Source organism: Macaca fascicularis, chromosome 1, assembly GCF_037993035.2.
Source record: "Macaca fascicularis isolate 582-1 chromosome 1, T2T-MFA8v1.1".
Classification (NCBI taxonomy): Eukaryota; Metazoa; Chordata; class Mammalia; order Primates; family Cercopithecidae; genus Macaca; species Macaca fascicularis.
In genome coordinates this window covers 13801725-13814276 of record NC_088375.1, presented here as the reverse complement: position 1 = coordinate 13814276, position 12552 = coordinate 13801725, and the positions used below count along the sequence as shown (strand labels likewise).

Genomic DNA, 12552 nt, shown 5'->3' with positions numbered 1-12552 from the left:
AGAGTGAGACTCCATCTCAAAAAAAAAAAAAAAAAAGGCTGTGCTAATTACTAAAGTATATGAGGATTAACTATTATTTATTATTACAAATTTACAATATATCATGTCAAAACAACTGTCTTAACATTCCAAATGTGAATGTATAATTTTAGGGCTCTGTATGATCCCTTAAATAAAACCTCTTTTTTAAGACAGTCTCTCCCTCTGTCGCCCACGCTGGAGTGCAGTGGCGTGACCTCGGCTCACTACAACTTTCGCCTCCCGGGTTCAAGCGATTCTCACGCCTCAGCTTCCTGAACAGCTGGGATTTCAGGTGCGCACCACCACGCCCAGCTAATTTTTTTGTATTTTTGGTAGAGACAGGGTTTCGCCATGCTGGTCAGGCTAGTCTCAAACTCAAAGTAAACTTGCAATTTTCCCCGCCTCAGCCTCCCAAAGTGCTGGGTTTACAGGCATTAGACACTGTACCATGCCAAATAAAAACTGTTTACAATAGTTGTAAATTACCTGAACCCCCTCTTCACTACCTCCATCAATGCAGAAAGACTACAATTGGAAAGCTTTTCAACTGTGAGAGAAAAAACTTGTACATACAAATTACAGAGAAAAAAAATTATAATGGGGGAGGGGGAAATGGGATAAACAGAATTAAGTCCATAGAAGTAAATAGAAAATACCTGGCTGGGTGCAGTGGCTAGCGTCTGTAATTCCAGTGCTTTGGAAGGCCAAGGTGAGAGGGTCACTTGAGGCCAGGAGTTCAAGACCAACCTGGGCAACACGGTGAGGCCACATCACTACCAAAAAAAAAAAACTTAGCTGAATGTGGTGGTGCCTGCCTGTATTCCCAGCTACTCAAGAGGCTGAAGTGGGAAGATCCCTTGAACCCAGGAGTTCACAGCTACAGTGAACTATGATCACACCACCATATTCCAGTCTAAGTGACAGAGCTAGGCCCTGTCTCTTTACAAAAAAAGAAAAAAGAAAAAGAAAAGAAAAAAAAAGAAAATGTTTCAAATGGCCAAAGTAAACTTGCAATTTAAGAGAAAGTTGACTGTTCTAAAGATTCTTCAGTCAAAAAAAAAAAAGAGAGAGAGAAAGACAAGCCATCCAGATTGTAAAACTTTTCTGAGCTAGATCATATTCTGTGTCATCACTTGGCAGAAGAGATAGGGTCTGAACTCAAGGGCTCAAAGGACCTTTCAAAGTTTCTTCAGGCTATATGGGCCACAATGTTTCAACTCAAAATTACTTTGGCAATATAACCAGGATTCATTTTTCTCCTACTTTAAAATATTAATAAAATACTAACTCTTCAAAGCTTTGTACAAAGCCTCTAATTTTCTAATTTATAATTTATAATACTAATTTTCTTTTTAGAGATAGAGTCTCGCTCTGTCACCCAGGCTGGAATCCAGTGGTGCAATCAAGGCTCACTGCAGCCTTGAGCTCCTGGGCTCAAGCTCCTCTTGTCTCAGCCTCCCAAGTAGCTGGAACTACAGGCACACGCCACCTGTCCAGCTTGACACTAATTTTCAAGCTAGCAAAGGTTCTCCCAGAAGAACTAAGTCCACTGTGGTTAATTTTTATGTTTTTTCATATGATTTCTTCTATTTTTTTTTTTTTTTTTTTTTTTTTGAGGGGGACAGAGTCTTGCATCTTGCTCTGTCGCCCAGGCTAGAGTGCAGTGACCTGATCTCGGCTCACTGCAACCTCTGCCTCCCAGGTTCAGGCACTTTTCCTGTCTCAGCTCCTGAGTAGCTGGGACCATGAGCACATGCCACCATGCAGAGCCAATTTTTGTATTTTTAGCAGACGCAGGGTTTCGCCATGTTGGCCAGGAGTTCATGTTGGTCGTGAACTCCTGACTTCAAGTGATTCGCCTGCCTCGGCCTCCCAAAATGCTGGGATTACAGGCGCGAGCCACCACTCCCAGCCTGATTTCTTCTAATTTTTTTTTTTTTTTTTTTTTTGAGACGGAGTCTCGCTCTGTCGCCCAGGCTGGAGTGCAGTGGCGCGATCTCGGCTCACTGCAAGCTCCGCCTCCCAGGTTCACGCCATTCTCCTGCCTCAGCCTCCTGAGTAGCTGGGACTACAGGCGCCCGCCACCGCGCCCGGCTAATTTTTTGTATTTTTAGTAGAGACGGGGTTTCACCGTGGTCTCGATCTCCTGACCTCGTGATCCGCCCGCCTCGGCCTCCCAAAGTGCTGGGATTACAGGCACGACCCACCACTCCCGGCCTGATTTCTTCTAATTTTTAAGAGAACAGGGAAATGTACATAAAAATATTTCATACCACGATACAAGTAAATTCTAAATTCAGAACTTTTTCCAACAAAGGAAGTAGGCGAAAGGTTTGTAAACTCACTATTCAATAACGCCATCAAAAAGTCACTAAATGGCAACAACTGTATTACTTGTTTATAATAACTAGTAGAGAGGCAGCATGGTTCAGTTTACTAACAAAAGAACAGGCTCTGTGATCAGTTTAACGTGTGCCAGGCAGGGCACGGTGGCTCACGGAGGCTGAGGCTGGAGAATGCCGTGAACCCGGGAGGTGGAGCTTGCAGTGAGTCAAGATCTCGCCACTGCACTCCAGCCTGGGAGACAGCGAGACTCCGTCTCAAAACAAAAATGTGTGCCTGTGGGCAAATCACTCAACATCTTTACACCTGATTCTTCGACCATAAAAAAGGAAAAACGCTGCTGACCTGCCTCAAAGGGATGTTATTAGATATAACTAATGATTATGGGACTTTAAAAATGTAACATGCCATATAACTGTATTGTTAAAGAACTCCTTAAAAACTATATATTCTGACTTTGAGCATCTGCTGGGGACACTTCCTGTAGAGATCCATTCCAAAATTAACGTGTTTTTTATTTTGTTTTTAAAATAGGGTCTTGCTCTGTCACCCAGGCTGGAGTACAGTGGACGCAATCACAGCTCCACTGCAGACTTGATATCCTGGGTTCAAGCAATCCTCCCAGCCTTAGCTTCCCGAGTAGCTGGAAATACAGTCACAGGCCACCACTCCTGGCTATTTTTAAACTTTTTTGTAAAAGCAGGGTTTTGCCACATCATCCATGCTGGTCTCAAACTCCTGAGTTCAAGTAATCCGCCCATATCAGCCAAACCACTGGGATTACAGGTCTGAGTCACCGCACCCGGCCCCCAAAATTAACCTGTCTAATCAATGCTAAGAGGGATCCCAAAGAACAGCATAAGCTTCTTTAGAACCAGCCATATAGCACAGGGATGCTCCCTCACTAATCCTCATAGATTACCTTTTAGTAACAATGTCATGTGATGATATTTAACAGTCGGTGGCTGCAATAATTCACAGGGCAAGAGTTCAAGACCAGCCTGGGCAACACAGTAAGACCCCATCTCTACAAAACATAAAAAATCAGCCTATGGTGAACCATACCTGTAGTCCCAGCTACTCGAGAGGTTGAGGTGGGAGGATCACTTGAGCCCAGAAGGTCAAGGCTACAGTGAGCCATGATTGTACTAAGCACTCCAGCCTGGGTGAGAGAGCAAGACCCTGTCTCAAAACAATAACAATAATAATAACAATAATAATAGTAATTCATAGGGCTATAAGAAGCTTTGTATATATAATAGGTAATGGAACTATTTGCCACCTATTAGGACTAGGCATCCAAATAAGTTAACAATACTTACTGAAGGCCAGGTACAGTGGCTCATAACTATAATCCCAATATTTTGGCAGGTTGAGGCAGGCAGATCACTTGAGGTCAGGAGTTCGACACCAGCCTGGCCAATGTGGCAAAACCCTGTCTCTACTAAAAATACAAAAATTAGCTGGGTATGATAGCATGGGACTGTAGTCCCAGCTACTTGGGAGGCAGAAGCATGAGAATTTTTTTGAATCCAGGAGGCAGAGGTTACAGTGAGCCAAGACTGTGCCACTGCACTCCAGTCTGGGCAACAGAGCAAGACCCTGTCTCAAAAAAAAAAAAAAAAAAAAAGTACCTACTGAATACTAAACACTGCTACATACCTGTAAAACTTAAAGAAACATGCTGCTGCCCTATATAAATCATTTGGTTGTAGAAAAAATAACATGCTGAATGTAAATAAAACCTTACTAAAGCCATCAAGAAGAATGACATAGACTTGTATAATATGTACTGATATAGAAAAATGTAAAAGAAAATTACGGGCCGGAGGTGGTGGCTCACGCCTGTAATCCCAACACTTTGGGAGGCCAAGGCAGGCAAACCACGAGCTCAAGAGATCAAGAGCAGCCTGGCCAACATGGTGAAACCCTGTCTCTACTAAAAATACAAAAATTAGCTGGGTGTGGTGGGGCACACCTGTAGTTCCAGCTACTCAGGAGGCTGAGGCAGGAGAATTGCTTGAACCTGGGAGGCGGAAGTTGCAGTGAGCCAAGATCGTGCCACCGCACTGTAGCCTGGCAATAGAGCCAACAGTCCATCTCAAAGAAAAGAAAAGAAAGGAAAAGAAAAGAAAGGAAAAAAAAAGAAAAGAGAAAAGAAAATTACGAACAATATGCATAGTATAAGCCCATTTCAACACAGTCAAACATAACAAAATAAATACTCATGTTAAATTCATATGTGCAAAGAAAAAGGTGTGGAAGAATACACCCAAAAACTGTTGAATCAACTTACCAACAGGAAGTAAGACTTCTACTGTTCACTGCATACTACTATGTAATTTTCAATGTTTACAGAAAATCTTTATTGCTTTCATAATAAAAATTTCTTTAATTTTGCTAGTAGAACTAGCAAATATTTAGAAAAATATTTCTCCACATTAGAGCAAAGCACGAATAGGTGACTTACTAAATGCCAAAAGCTCTCTGGCTTGCCTTTAGAAAAACAACACTTTCAGCAGAGAATATTCAGATTAAAAAAATAGAAATGGGGCTGGGCACGGTGGCTCCCACCTGTAATCTTAGCACTTTGAGAAGCCAATGCAGGCAATCACCTGAGCTAGGGAGTTTGAGACCACCCTAGGCAACATGACGAAACCCCATCTCTACTAAAATACAAAAAATTAGCCAAGCATGGTGGCGCATGCCTGTAGTCCCAGCTACTCAGGAGGCTGAGGCACAAGAATTGCTTGAACCTAGGAGGCGGAGGTTACACTGAGCCAAGATTGCACCACTCCACTCCAGCCTGGGAGGCACAGCAAGACTGTTACAAAAAAAAAAAAAAAAAAGAAAGAAAGAAAAGAAATGGGTTCTTTGATGAGGTATCCTTATCAAGATAAAGCTGAAAATGTGAAAAATTGAATTTTTGAGATGCAATCTCATTCTATCGCCTAGGCTGGAGTACAGTGGTGCAATCTCAGCTCACTGCAATTTCCACTTCCCGGATTCAAGAGATTCTCCTGCCTCAGCCTCCCAAACAGGCGCACCACCATGCCTGGCTAATTTTTATATTTTCAGTAGGGACTCCTGACCTCAAGTGATCTGCCCGCCTCAAACGCCCAAAGTGCTAGGATTACGGGCGTGAGCCACTGTGCCTGCCTAAGTTGAATTTTTTTTTTAATTCTGAAATAGGTATAAGCCAAGCTGCTTCACTTAACTGACAGCAATAGTGGCTCCTCTATGTTCAGGATTGTTTAGCTTTCCTTTTACTCCTCTCTGGAGTAAAGACTTGGGTTTAGCAGGGCTCCTACAGTCATTCGCCCTACTCGCCTAGGCTGCCCATGCTAGACCAGCTTCGGGTGGCTGACTACACCACATCAGAACAGTGTTCTGATCAAGAAATGAAAACAATTTTTGCAATACATAAGCAAGGTGATATAGACGGATGCTTACCCAGAAAATAAGTATCCCCAGTGGTTCACCTAATTCATAAATAACAACAACCCTCTAGGCTTGGAAGTAAAATTTACTTTTCCCTTAAAAGGAAAGACGGAGCAAATTAGGAGAGAGGAGACATATTTACAAAGAGAAGCTTCTGCATCAGTAAGTACCAGGAAAATAGAGGTTAGAAATGAGAGCAAAGAGTTCTTGGAATAAAGAAATCCGGTTATCACCTTCTACTAAACATTCTGTTTTTAAGGATTTCAGAAGGAAAGAATAACAGATTTAAGTCTTAATTACAAAACTGCAGCTTCAAAATTAACTTTTAAAAGACCAGAGTCACTCTATCTCTCCGAAAGCCTACTTAAACTCACAAAAATCTGTACATTCTTTCTATTGAACTAATAATAATAGCTACAATGTATTGAGAACCTACTACATAGTAAATCCCATTACATTTAGTCACCCCAAACAACTCCATGAGGTAAGCACTGTAAGCATTTCATATTTTAGATGAGAACACCAGTCTTCTTGGAAAGTTTAAGAAAAACTGCCCACAATCTGGTAAGCAGGAGTAGCAATTCAATCCCAAGCAGTCTTGATTAAAAGAATCCTCACTCTATCAGCTTATTTAAAAAAAAAAAAAAAAAAAAGACAGCCTTCCACTAATATAACTGCCACGTACTAACTGCTCAGAACTATGCCAAGCACAGTGTAAAGCATTTTAAATATGGTATTTCATTTCATATTTACACAACTTTACAAGGTAGCTGCTATTATTCTTATTTTACAAAAAATGAAACTGATGTTTACTTTCATTTCAAAAACAGTAACTTTACCCAAACCTCAGCAGCCAAGTAAAGGACATAAAGAGGACTGGAAATAAGAGCACTGATTTTCCAAGCCATATGCTCTTAATCACGAAGCTACAATGTTTATTGGGCACTTTAAACAAAGACAGTTCTCACAGTCATATTCAAGCAGTAAATTAAGAGACGGGACAAGTAGATTTACCAAGAAAAGCTTCTGCATCACTAAGTAGCAGGAAAAGAAAGGTTAGAAATGAGAGCAAGGTTCCTGGAATAAAAAAATCTGGTTCACATTTAATTTATATATAAATTATCTTAAAATATATATAATTTAATATATATAACATTTTACTATCAGTAAAATATGTTTATAAATACATATGTATATATATTTCAGTATATATATTGACTATCAATATAAAGTAAACCCTTTCTTTACCATTTGCTGAAAGGTTTTAGTTTATGATCTTCATTTGCTATTGAAATAAGTGCATTGTTGGCCGGGTGCGCTGGCTCACGCCTGTAATCCCAGCACTTTGGGAGGCCGAGACGGGCGGATCACGAGGTCAGGAGATCGAGACCATCCTGGCTAACACGGTGAAACCCTGTCTCTACTAAAAAATACAAAAAACTAGCCGGGCGAGGTGGCGGGCGCCTGTAGTCCCAGCTACTTGGGAGGCTGAGGCAGGAGAATGGCGTAAACCCGGGAGGCGGAGCTTGCAGTGAGCTGAGATCCGGCCACTGCACTCCAGCCTGGGCGACAGAGCAAGACTCCATCTCAAAAAAAAAAAAAAAAAAAAAAAGAAATAAGTGCATTGTTAAAATACGATGTTCAATGAAACTTACTAAAGTTATCAATGACTATGTTCTCATAAGCAATTATACCCTGAAACCAAAAGGTTATCAATTAGCAGATAGCATTAATAGAACTTTTATACAGGATTTCAGATATTCTAGTTAAGTCACATTGCCAAAAATGTATCTATAAACTAGAGAAAAATAGCTTAAATGAGAAAAGTCTACATATAAAGTATCTGTCCCATTGTCCAGGCCAGGCTTGGTGGCTCACATCTGTAAACCCAACATTTTGGGAGGCCAAAGTGGGAGGATCACCTGAGCTCAAGAATTCAAGACCAGCCTGGGCAAGATAGGGAGATCTCGTCTCTACCAAAAACACAAACAATATAACAAGGCATGGTGGTGTGCATTTGCAGTCTCAGCTCTTTGGGTGGCTGAGGTAGGAAGATCACTTGAGCCCAAGAGTTGGAGGTTGCAGTGAGCTATGATCACGCCACTGTACTCCAACCTGGGCCACAGAACAAGGCTATGTCTCCAAAAAAATAAAATAAATTATCTATCCCACTGTCCAAGATACAGTGTAAGTAATCTCACACATTTTAATAGTATAAACCTATTGCCGAATTATTATTCTCTTAATTGATGACTGGTAAATTTATAACTTAAAAGTGATATATCCCATTTTCTTCTTTATAAATGTAAATTTGTAACTTTAAAGTGATACACCCTATTTTCTTCCTTCTAAATCAGTAATAATGGCCCAGAGAATTAGCCCATTCTACCACCTTACTATCAACACTAACATTAATCTGGAAAGATACTGACAATAGTTACAGGGATGCTGAATTCTATACTTATGTCTAACTGCATCCTAAAGCTAAGTATATCTGGTTATTCACAGTTAGATACTATCCTTGCCTTAGGATAACCCCATTAGAGTAAATAACTGAATATGCAAAAGGTAAGAGTAAGCATATATTAACATTTGCAATAAACAGTTTCATGAATAATACCCAATGTGCCATGGTCGCATGCACTTACAGTTCCAGCCACTAGAGAGGCTGAGGCAGAAGGATCACTCAGGCCTAGGAGTTCGAGATCAGCCTATGCAACATACCAAGACTCTGATCTCATAAATTAAATTAATAAATAATCCCAATGTGCTACAGACTATAATTCCAGATTTCCAGAGTAACCTTTGGAAATTATTTTATAAAATGTTTCCATGGATCAAAGGCTAGTTATAAATGAAAAAAATTCAAATTCTTCTTAGAAATTCAACACAGTAAACATTTCAGGCAGTTCACATTGAGTATCCCTAATCCAAAAATCAGCTGGGTGCAGTGGCTCACATCTGTAATTCCAGCACTTTGCAGATCACTTGAGGTCAGGAGTTCGAGACCAGCCTGGCCAACACAGCGAAACCTCGTCTCCACTAAAAATACAAAAAATTGGCCGGGCACGGTGGCTCAAGCCTGTAATCCCAGCACTTTGGGAGGCCGAGACGGGCGGATCACGAGGTCAGGAGATCGAGACCAGCCTGGCTAACACGGTGAAACCCCGTCTCTACTAAAAATACAAAAAACTAGCCGGGCGAGGTGGCGGGTGCCTGTAGTCCCAGCTATTTGGGAGGCTGAGGCAGGAGAATGGCGTAAACCTGGGAGGCAGAGCTTGTAGTGAGCTGAGATCCGGCCACTGCACTCCAGCCTGGGTGACAGAGCGAGACTCTGTCTCAAAAAAAAAAAAAAAAAAAAAAATACAAAAAATTAGCCAGGTGTGGTGGCATACACCTGTAATCCCAATTACTCTGGAAGCTGAGGCAGGAGAATCACTTGAACCCAGGAGGCGGAGGCTGCAGTAAGCCAAGATCACACCACTGCACTCCAGCCTGGGCAACAGAGCAAGACTTCATCTCAGAAAAATAATAATAATACATATATATAAGGCTGGGCACGGTGGCTGACACCTGTAATCCCAGCACTTTGGGAGGCTGAGGTAGGCGGATCACCTGAGGTCTGGAGTTCAAGAGACCAGCCTGGCCAACATGGTGAAACCTCATCTCTACTAAAAATACAAAAATTAGCCAGGTGAGGTGGCAGGTGCCTGTAATCCCAGCTACTTGGGAGGCTGAGGGAGAATAATTGTTTGAACCTGGGAAACGGATGTTGCAGTGAGCCAAGATCGCACCACTGCACTCCAGCCTGGGTGACAGAACAAGATTCTGTCTCAAACAAAAAAACAAGATATATATATACATACACACACACACACACACACACACACACGTAAAACACAAAAAATCAGAAATGCTACAAAAACTGAAACTTTTTGAGTGCTCACATGACACCAAAGGGAAATGCTCACTGGAACATTTTGGATTTTCAGATTTGGGATGTTCAAATCCTAAGTATATAAATGCAAATACTCCAAAATCTGAAAAAATCCCAAATATTTCTCGTCCCAAGCATTTCAGATAAGTGATACTCAACCTGTTTAAGCATTTCACCTAAATGTTAACATTTCAGAAAAAAATGAAAACTTTTTTCTGATTCTGCAATGATTTAAGCAAAAATAAATTTGAAAATAAAATGAACAGGACTAGGTGATTACTTTTTCTTTAATGATAAAAGTAGAAGGATGTACAAACAACTCCTCCTGTTAAATAGATTAACAGCAGATCAGTCAACAGATGATACCACAGGGCTGTGTTTCCTAATATTTGTATTGTGGGTTCCATCAAGAATCTGATGAAAGCTATCTACGGCTCCTCTCCTCTGAAGCCTACACTTGGACTTTCCGAGTAATATATGAGCAAGTGCTAATTAAGGAAAGGGGAAACTATGCTCAGAGTAAGGCAAGTGTTGTTTTAAAACTTTTCCCTTTTTGACTCTTTCATTATGTTCCTTGCTTCTATTAACCAGTCAAAAATAAGAGCCAGTATGGTAAGGTGAACATGAAGATTAGTTTGTCTATGCTGACCTTAGTAGATCTGCTTTTTATTTTCTAGTAAACTGTTTATATACTTCCGTAAACTCATTTTTTTTCTTCCTCAAACCTGAACGCTGTCTCCAATTTTAGAATGAAAATTATCAGATTTCTAAAAGCACATTATTTTCTACGGAAACCTTGAATATCAGAGTTTCCTGTACTCCTAAGAGATCCAAAGAGCCAGGAATGTCTACCTGTTTTGTTCCCTGACATATTCCAACTGACTAGAACAGAGACCAATACATAATAAGTATTCAATAAATACTGAATTAATTTTTTAAATGTCTGACTCCTTGGTGGCCACTTGCCACAACACAAAATACATGAAGTTAAATACTCAGCACTCTCCAGGTTATCATACAGGTAATATTAGTACCCTAAAAACTGAAAGATCTACTCCCAGGACCCAAGAGAATTAAAAATACATGTTCACACAGAAACTTATATACAAATGCTCAAAGCAGCATTACTCACAATAAGCAAAAAAGCAGAAATAACCCACATGTCCTCCAAATAAGTAGACTGACAAAATATCATATCTTCATAAGATAAGAGTATTATTCAGCAATAAAAAGAAGCATAGTATTAACACTTGCTGCTACTTTTTTTTTTTTTGAGACAGAGTGTTGATCTGACGCCTAGGCTGGAGTGCAGTGGCACAATCTCAGCTCAACCTCCTGAGTAGCTGGGATTACAGGCGCCCGCCACCACGCCCGGCTAATTTTTTAATTTTTAGTAGAAATGGGGTTTCACCATGTTGGCCAGGCTGGTCTTGAACTCCTGACACCGTGATCCACTCACATCGGCTTCCCAAAGTGCTGGGATTACAGGCGTGAGCCACCGCGCTGAGTCAACACTTGGTACCTCTTTCACTTATGGGAAGTAAAAGAAATCAGACACAAAAGGCCACATATGTACATAGGATTCCATTTACAGAAAATGTCCAGAATATGCAAATCCTTACAGACAGAAAGTAAATGCTAAACTCAGCGTCTGAAGCCTGTAATCCCAGCACTTTGAGGGCCAATGCCAGAGGATCACTTGAGCTCAGGAGTTCCAGACCAGGCTAGGGAACATAGTGAGACTTCACTACTACAAAAAATTCCAAAATTTGCTGGGCACGGTGGCACACACCTATAACCCCATCTACTTGGGAGGTAGAGGCAGGAAGATTGCTTGAACCCAGGAGGTCGAAGTTGCAGTGAGCCATGGTCATGCCACTGCACTCCAGCCTGGGTGACAGAATCGGATTTTCTTCTCAAAAAAAAAAAAAAAATTTAGATTAGTTATTGGAGGGATAGAAAAAAGGAAGAACAGTGAATGGATAAGAAGCTAATGGATAAGAAGTTTCTTTTTGGGAATTTGGAAGTGTTCTGGAGTTAAATAGTAGGGATGGATAGCTAGGGATAGTAGCATGTGCCTGTAGTCTCAGCTACTCAGGAATCTGAGGGTGGAAGATCACTTGAGCCCAAGAGTTTAAGGCCAGCCTAGGTAACATAGCAAGATCTCGTCTCTAAAAAAACAAACAAAAAAATTAATAAAAAAGTTTTCTAAAGATAGTAGTGATGGATGCACAAACTTGTGAAAATACTAGAAATTTATGAACACTTTAAAAAGGTGAATTTGGTGAGGTGCAATGGCTCATGTCAGTAATCCCAACACTTTGGGAGGCCAAGATGGGAGGATCATTTGACCCCAGGAGTTCAAGACCAGCCTGGGCAACACAGTGAGACCGCCACAAAAAATTTAAAAGTTAGCTGGGCATGATCACCGGGCACAGTGGCTCAAGCCTGGAATCCTAGCACCTTGGGAGGCCGAGGTGGGTAGATCACCACGTCAAGAGATCAAGACCATCCTGGCTGGCAAAGTGAAACCCCGTCTCTACTAAAAATACAAAAATTAGCCAGGCTTGGTGGTGGGCGCCTGTAGTCCCAGCTACTCGGGAGGCTGAGGCAGGAGAATGGCATGAACCCGGGAGGCGGAGCTTGCAATGAGCCAAGATCGCGCCACTGCACTCCAGCCTGGGTGATAGAGCAAGACTCAATCTCAAAAAAAAAAAAGTTAGCTGGGCATGGTGCCATACACCTCTGGTCCCAGCTACTTGGGAGGTTGAAGCAGGATCACATGAGCCTACTGAAGATCAAGGTTGCAG

The 12552-nt window shown here is 41.3% G+C and overlaps 1 protein-coding gene across 11 annotated transcripts in view; it reads right to left on the bottom strand.

Moving 5' to 3' along the window:
• ARID4B (AT-rich interaction domain 4B) overlaps positions 1 to 12552 on the bottom strand; it is a 167294-nt gene that overhangs the window by 145888 nt on the left and 8854 nt on the right. The window contains exon 3 of one of the 11 annotated variants that reach the window (XM_074040660.1): positions 678 to 794. The exons of the other annotated variants lie outside the window; for them this stretch is intronic. The gene's annotated coding sequence lies outside the window, so the exon portion shown is untranslated. The remainder of the gene's footprint in view (positions 1 to 677; positions 795 to 12552) is intronic. 11 annotated transcript variants of the gene reach the window in all.